At 39.1% G+C, this 8,960-nt stretch overlaps 1 protein-coding gene across 1 annotated transcript in view; it reads left to right on the forward strand.

Moving 5' to 3' along the window:
- LOC109914174 (DNA (cytosine-5)-methyltransferase 3B-like) overlaps window positions 1-8,960 on the forward strand; it is a 124,650-nt gene that overhangs the window by 37,620 nt on the left and 78,070 nt on the right. The window lies entirely within an intron of this gene.

Genomic DNA, 8,960 nt, shown 5'->3' on the forward strand with positions numbered 1-8,960 from the left:
AAAATTAACATTCATTTAGCTTTATTTAGTAAACAACTAATACACAAAACTATAGAAGTTGAAAGTGGAGTTGCAGGTAGACGGGGCGGTGAAGAAGGTGTTTGGCATGCTTACCTTCATTGGTCAGTGCATTGAGTATAGGAGTTGGGATGTAATGTTGCAGCTATACTGGCTATTGGTGAGTCCATTTTTAGAATACTGCATACAATTCTAGTCTCTCTGCTATAGGAAGGATGTTGTTAATCATGAAAGGTTTCAAAAAAGATTTACAAGGATGTTGCTGGGACTGGAGGGTTTGAGCTGTAGGGAGAGACTGAATAGTTTGGGGCTTTTTTTCCCTAGACCATTGGAGGCTGACAGGTGACCTTTATGGAGGTTTGTAAAATCATGAGGGGCATGGATATGGTGAACATCCAAGCTCCTCTTCCCATGATAGGGGAGTCCAAAAATAAAGGGTGTAGATATAACATGAGAGGGAAAAGATTTAAAAGGGACGTGAGAGGCAACTTCTTCACAAAGAGGGTGGTGCATGTATGGACTGAGCTGCCAGAGGAAGTGGTGAAGGCAGGTACAATTACAACATTTAAAACGTATCTGGAATAGGGAGGATTTTGAGGGATATGGGCCAAATGCTGGCAAATGGGATTATCTGGTCAGCGTGGACAAATTCGACCAAAGGGTCTGTTTCCATGCTGTATGACTCTAAGTATCCACCCCATACTATATTTATATTGTATCATATTCTCCATAGACATATAGTTTTAAGTTTAAAATTCACTTCCTTACAGTATTACCAAAGTCATTTCTACTTTATTTGTCAAGGTCTTTTCCAGTAGCCTTTTAAACCAAAGTCCTCTTCACTCAATCCTTCGAGCATAATCAAATCAATCTTCTTTTATAAGGCTCTTGAGGAGAATCTGTGGTCTTTACCTTTCACACTTCTTGTTTCCTCAAACATGACATCTGCCATCAGAAGTCTTTCACTTGGTGATTAACCCAAATTGAAGTCCTTTTACTTGGCAGAGCAGCATTTACATTCTTTCTACTTCACCCAAATGCTTTGGTCTGACTGATTTTGAGAGGCCATATGTATGCAGCAGTAAGGCCAGCTGCATTTTCCTTTTCATCCAGATGTTAAAGTTTGCACCTGACTTTGAATAAATTTTGACCTGGGATGCCTGCCTCCATGGCAACCAATTCTCACGGGTTTATCACTTGGCAGATTACAGCTCAATTTCACATCATCCCCTCCATTTTAGGGCATTCTGTTTTACTGCAAATTTACTGGTTTGTGTAAATTGAAAGAGTTCAAAACATCAACATCTTATAAAGTCTAGTGGTCATGGTACTAGTAATTCCAATCAGGTAGTTATTTGTTTTTGACCAGTGCATACTGAATGAACTGAAGAGTCTTTTTCTGTGCTGTAGACCTCAATGACTCCAGACAGTTCATTGGGCTCAAGCTTTTCTGTTGAGTATTCTTGAATGTTTATATCCAAGGTCTGTGTTGAAATGTTTGAAATGTTACCGATTGAAATAATAGCCAGAATAACATGAAAAAAATTGTTATAAATATTACTATAACTGGTATCCTTTTCTTGCTCCACTCTGCCCTGTTTCAGAATGTGGTTGTAACATAGTCCTGGAAATGACATTGCATTTAACAAACTTAACACGTTTGTATGACATTCCTTCCTAGTAACAAAGCAACTAAGCCTCTGTGGAAATAGAGTAAAAAATACTTTTGTTCTAAAGCATTTTCACTGTAGAATTTGAATGTAGTATACAGTGGCCAAGCAGCAATTAGACTTAGTGCCCACTGAAAAGGAGGATGCTTTCAATCCACACCAATTTTACAGTATTTTTGACACTTGTTTCAGGATTAAAACTTCTTACAATTAATATTTGTAAGATGAAATGTTTGCACCATTATTAACAAGAAATAACTTTAGAGAAATGTACACTTTTTCTTACAAATTTAGTGTAGGTCCACTCTGCGTAGTGGTCCTCCACAGTGAGCACAAAATTGTGGGCCAAGACACTGCTTTAGTATATCTGTGTCATATTTGGGTATCTCCTAGAAACCGGCTCAGAGCAACATAAAAGTTTTGAAATTTTAAACAGGTTTTATTGGCCAATGTCATCAATGTTTATGGGTCAAAGGTAGTAAATGAAGTTAAGTGTTAGTCATAATCTATTTGGATGTGCTGGAGGAGCACAATGGGAAATACTGAAAGGTTTGCAGTTACATCGGAATAAATGAGTGCGGAAGGATGTTGTGGGTTGTAACACATCTGATACAATAAGCTATGTATAGACAGTATACTGTAATATTTTCACTATCTGATTTTGTGGTAATTGTATAGGGAAAATGTGTGTTGCTTTTTCACAATGTGACTCACATGATTAAATAGCACTTGTATTTGTAATTGACTGAAAATCTAATGTTTTTGTTTAAATGTGACGTTTGTCAATGGTGGTGGAAAGGATGCATGTTTAAGGTAGTCAATATATGCAGTCAGAATGCATGGTCCAGGATGTAGTCAAGTTGTTTGAGTGCTTTTGGAGCTGTACTAAATCACAATCCTGATGTGACTAGTAGATGATGGATACTCTTTTGGAGTCAAGAGGTGAATTAGTTGCTGCAGCATCCCTGTCCTCTGATCTGCTCTTGCAATAAACTGGAAAGGGTACAAAAAAACTTTGCAAGTATGTTACTGAGACTGGGAGGTTTGAATTATAAGGAGAGGCTGGATAGGTTGGAACTTTTTACCCTGGTGCATAGGAGGCTGAGGGATGACCTTATAGAAGTTTATAAAATCATGAGAGTCATAGGTATGAGAGCTAAGGCCAAGGTAGGGAAGTCCAAAACTAGAGGACATAGGTTTAAGGTGAGACAGGAAGATTTAAAAGAGACCTGAGGGGCAACTTTTTCATGCAGATGGTGGTCTATGCCGCTGACTGTAACTGCAGTATTTATATGACTAATCTAGTTCTGGTCAAGTATAACCTCAGGATGTTTAATATGGGGATTTAGCAATGATAATGTCATTTTATGTTATGAGGAGATGGTCAGCTTCTCTCTTGGTGGAAATGGTCACTGCCAGGAACTTGTATAGCATGAATATGTGGCTAGGTTATCTCATATTCAGTCCCTTTATTTTAGTTTTTGAATGGGTTCCTATGATTGCACAAGCTCCTGAGGCTGTTTGCTGCTCCATCTCCTCTGATTGTTTTCCCATCTAGTAAAGTCTGGCAAAAATATCACCAAGATGACTGAAGGTCCTTCGATGTAAAGTAAGTCAAAATGTTTCAGAAGAGCTTTGGAAGCAGAAATCTCAACCAGCAAGTTAGGTAACAAGATCCAAAAGGCTACTCAATGGCAGTTGCATATCCCTTTTATCTTGTATGGGGGAACATGTGTTTCATTAATTTTGTCAGGTTTATTGGTTGGTCTTGAGTTAGGATAGTCTCCTATTTCAGCAATTTAATCACATCAAACCAGCCTTTTGCAGGACAGGTAGGACTACACCAGCTTGAGACTTTCAGTTGAAATGACATGTCTGGAACATAGCATAAATTTCTGCTCTGCCATTTTAACTATTCATCTGTCCATCTTTAATCCATCCTTTATCTCAGTGGCTGCATTAAACTTAGTCTATCCTTCATCTCAGTCAATTGGGTTAAACTTATGTGAACTGAAGGAAAGAGATTTGAAGATTTATCTTATTCAGAAAACTTCCACTGTTGTGAAATATGCGCTGCAGCCTTTGCACATGGTGCCCGTGAAGTGCTGATGTAAACTTGAGGGAGACTATCCTTGTTTGCATGGATTGTGAGACAAATCTGCAAGAAAGTAGCAGATCTGAGAAATGTATGAAGATAATGTAACCTGTGACTTATCTGTTCCAAGTAGTGTTGTCACATTGTGTGCAATGTCCCTATTTGTTTTATTTAGCATTTAGCAAATTATTCATTTTTCTGTATAGAACCTTTACGCTTTTTGAATGGTTGCTCAGGAACCAGCTTGTGCTTTACTTGTGTGGGGACTTCTAGGTCACACCTTTGACACTCAGTAGAAACAGAATGTACCATCTGCAAGACATACTGCAAAAATTCACCAAGGCTCCTTAGACAGTGCCTTCAAAACCTATGATCTATACCATCTAGAAGGACATGGATAGCGGACACATGGGAGCACCAGCACGTGCAAGTTCACCTCTCTGAACCATTCATTATCCTGATTTGAAAAAAAGTCATTGTTTTTTTCACTGTCACTGAGTGAAAATCCTGGAACTCCCTGCCTTGCAGCATTGTGGATGTATCTATATCAAAAGGACTACAGCAGTTTCAGAATGTAGCTCACCACTGTCGCGTACAATTAGGAATGAGTAGTAAATGCTGGCCCAGCCAATGATGGCCACTTCCCCTGAATGAATAAGAAATGGGTAGCTTAGAGGGAATTAGACTGGCTCCACTTGGATATGTCTGCTCACTCAAAGCTGTGGCAGAACTTTACAATCTTTTGAACGCTAAGTGTGACAAACATATCGGATACTATCGAAACTTAGAACAGTTGTCGCAGTGAAACATTAGTGATACTTCATAGCAGATCCTACTAACACACCTAAACTGGGATGGTTCCAGTTTGGCTATATATATGAACATGCAAATTAGGAGCAGGAATGGACCATTCAGTCCTTCAATCCTTCTCTGCCATTTAATATGATCATGGATGATATGATAACTCCATATTTATGCACACATTTGATAACCTTTGACTCCCTTGCTTATTAAGAATCTATCTACCTATGCTTTAAAAACATTCAATGACACTGCTTCCATACCTTTTAGAAGAAGACTGTTCCAAAGACTTATGACCTTCTGAGAAACAAAATCTCCTCGTCTTTTCAAAATTAAGTATCGATGATAATGAAGAAGGTTCCCAAAAATTACAGAGGGATCTTGATCAGATGGGGAAGTGGGCTGAGGATTGGCAAATGCAATTCAAATCAGATAAGTGTGATGTGTTGCACTTTGGAAAGTCAAACCAAGGTAGGACTTATGCAGTAAATGGTAAGGTCCTGAGGAGTGTCGTGGAACAGAGGGACCTAGGAGTACAAGTACATAGTTCATTGAAAGTGGCGGCACAGATGGACAGGGTGGTGAAGAAGGCATTTAGCATGCTGGCCTTCATTGGTTGACACATTGAGTATAGGAGTTGGGATGTTATGTTACAGTTGTATATGTCATTGATGAGGCCACACTTGGAGTACTGTGTAGAGTTTTGGTCACCCTGTTAAAGGAAAGATATAATTAAACTGGAAAGTGTGCAAAGAAGATTTATGAAGATGTTGCCAGGACTAGTAGGCCTAAGTTATAGGGACAGGTTGGCCAGGATAGGACTTTATTCCTTGGAACGTAGGAGAATGAGGGGTGATCTTATTGAGGTATATAAAATCATGAGGGGCATAGAAAGGATGAATGCATAGAGTCCTTTTCCCAGGGATGGGGAATTAAAAACTAGAGGGCACAGGATTAAGGTGAGAGGGGAAAGATTTAAGAATGAGCTGAGGGACAGCTTCTTTACGCAGAGAGTGGTGCGTATATGGAATGGGCTGCCAGAGAAAGTCGTTGAGGCAGGTATAATAGTAACATTAGAAAACATTTGGATAGGTACATGGATGGGAAGGGTTGACAGGGATATGGACCAAATGCGGGCAATTGGAACTAGCTGAGTGGGCACCATGGTAAGCGTGGACCAGTTTGGGCTGAAGGTCCTATTTCCATGCTGTGTTACTCTATGACTCTATCTTTGCCTAATTTGGTGAACCCTTATTTTCAAACTGTTCTAGATTCTTCCACAAAAGGATGCATACTTTCTACATCTGCCTTGTCAAGACCCCTCAGCAATTAAATGCTTCAGTAATATAATATTTAAACCTCTTATTGTTCCACTGATACAACCCTAACTGGTCTGACCTTTTCTCATAAGGCAACCAATCCATTCCAGATATCAGCCTAGTAAACCTCTGAACTGCTTCTAGTACATTTATCTTCTTCCTTAAATAAGACAACTACTATATACTGTACTCTAGATGTGGTCTCACCAATGTCCTGTATAACTGAAGCATAATCTCCCTATTTTTGTCAGGAAAATTAAAGAATGTTATATTTTATTGTGAGGGGAATTGATGTCTTTTTCTGCAATATTCAAGTTTTGTACTACAAACATTTGCTTGTGGTTATTTGCTTAAGTTTAATACTATCATTAGCTTTTTCTGTCAGACACAAATAGTGGGTCCCCCTCCCCTTAATTTTTTCTTTCTTGTTGGAATTCTGCATATTTTGAAATAGCCCCTTAATTGTCTGGCACTGTGGTCCTATTCCTTTAACCTAATTTGCCAGCTCACTTTAGCTAGCTCTGCTTTCATGCCTTCATATTGCCTTCTTTAATTTTAAAATATTAGTCTTGGATCCATTCTTCACTCCTTCAAACTGAATGTAAAATTCAATGGTGTTATAATTGCTGCCCCCTAGGGGCACCTTCACTTTGAAGTCAGTAATAAAATATCACATTACACAATATTTGATCTAGTATAGTCTGCTCGAGAATGTGCTGCTCTAAGAAATCATCCTGAAAATGTTCTATCAAGTCCTCAGCTATACTAGCTTTGCTCATCTAGATTTTCCATTCTATATATAGATTGAAAACTCCCATGATTATCTCCATACCCCTTTGACAAGCTGCCGTTATTTCTTCTTTTATACTTCATCTTACTATATGGTTACTGTTACGAGGCCTTTTATAGCATTTCCACATCTGACGACTTGCATTTATAACTTCTCATCTCTCCCCAAAATGTACTTACATCTTGGTTTCCTGAACATCGGTCTTTCTTCACTATTGTGCTTATGCCGTAATTAATTGATAGAGCCACTCCTCTACCTTCTTCAGGCTTTCTCTTCTTCCTAAATGTTGTGTATCCTTCAATATTTAGATCCCAATCTGTATCATCCTGCAGTCATGTCACTGTATTGGCTATCAGATCATACTTATTTATTTCTATTTGCATTAAAAATTCATGTCTTTTGTTTTGAATCTATGTACATATGGGTATAGAGCTTTCAGCTTTGACCTTTTTTAATTTTTTAAACTTTTAGCCTTGCCTGTCGATTCAGGCTTCGATTTGTACTCATCCCTTCCTGTCAGAGTCTGTTTACATTTCCCGTATTAATACCTTTCTCTCTTGCCTTGTCTCCACTCTTTGAATTACTAATCTTCCAAACTTTGATCCCTTTCCTCAAGAATTGAGCTTGCATGTAACTTGTCATAATGGTACAACTCCCACTTCGCTCAGTACTTGTGCCAGTGTCCCATAAATTAGAACTCACTTCTCCAGTACCAGTCTTTGAACCATTTCTCCAATCCTTATTGCCCTATGTGAATTTTCATGTGGCTCAGGTAATAATCCAGAGGTTATTACCTTTAGAGGTTCTATTTCTTAATTCGGTACTGAGTTCCTCATCCTAACTATTGCAGAACCTCTTTTTTGTTGTCCTGCACATATCATTGATGCCTAAATAGGCCAGGATGATTAGTCCTCCCTATTCCACTGTAAACTCCTCTCCAGCCCTGAGCAGGTGTCCTGGACTCTGCTCTTTGCTGGAGAGAACAGTGTCGATCCCCTTCACTATATTGGCCCTTCCTACCACTACATTCCTTTTTCCTCTTCCCACAGTGCCATAGTAGATTATCTCATCTGCCCTGCAACCATGACCCTCTGCTAGAAAACCAGAAAGAACCTCAAACTTGTTGGTTACTGACAAATGTTGTAGCTCCTGCACACCCGCTCTGTCTTCTTGACTTACCTGACCTGACCAAAGACCAAATCAGATGTCACTATCCCAAGTGGAATGATTGCCTTCTGGTACAAAATGTCAAGGCAACATTTCCTCACTGTGATGTGTTGCATTGTGTAGTTCAGCTTCCGGCTTATAAATTCGCAGCTGAAGCTCCTCAACGTGTAAACATTTACCACATATATGTTTGCCCTGGATCACATTGGCATCCATGAGCTCTCACATGCTGCATGCGTAACATATCAGTTAACCTTTTGTCCTTAATCGTTTTAATTAACTACACAATTATTTTATTCAGGTTTTTATTTTCCGTTATATAGGAGTAGAACAGATGTTATTGCCACACAAAGTGGACTGTAGAAAGGCTGCAGAAACCATCAGTTACTCTGCAGTTCATGCCACTGAAAGTGGAGAAAAATTCTAATCACATTGAATTATGCATCAGTCACGCGTGTGGTACACCTTGAGCAATAACCTGGTTGATAATTCATAAGATCCTTTCATTTGGTTCAAAGGGCACAGATAGAAGAATTGAGTGCAGTGATGGCATTGACTGCCCCTGGCAATTATATTTTTATGGAGAAAGCTGACTGCAGGTGTTTTTACAGCAAACAAAACCAATTTCCAACTGCTTCTATATGTGCACATCAATGTTTACCATCAATATTTACTCTTAGCTGTACAGACCCTCTTTAGCCTAAAAAATCTTTTCCATGCCCATGTTGGAGCCATTAATGCTTGCAAGACAGCACCAAAGAACCTAAAGGGTCTGATCATGTAAAGAACTTTCCTACGTAATCAGGAAAAAGAACCAAGGGAGCCATTTTTCTTCACCTCTCCACTTTTCAGTATTTCCAAGAGATAATTTCCTTCTCAATAGTCTGGTCTACTTTTCAATCATTCCCAACAACCATTCCCTATACAATGCCTTCTTCCCACACAAACAAATACCTGTCATTTGACTTCTTCCCTCTGCGTACAGCATCAATCACTACTTCAGATGAATGAGTGAATTATTTGTTTCAGAGATAGCAGGAACTGCAGATGCTGGAGAATCTGAGATAACAAGGTGTAGAGCTGGTTGAACACAGCAGGCC

Source organism: Rhincodon typus, chromosome 19 (genome assembly GCF_021869965.1).
Source record: "Rhincodon typus isolate 14 chromosome 19, sRhiTyp1.1, whole genome shotgun sequence".
NCBI lineage: Eukaryota > Metazoa > Chordata > Chondrichthyes > Orectolobiformes > Rhincodontidae > Rhincodon > Rhincodon typus.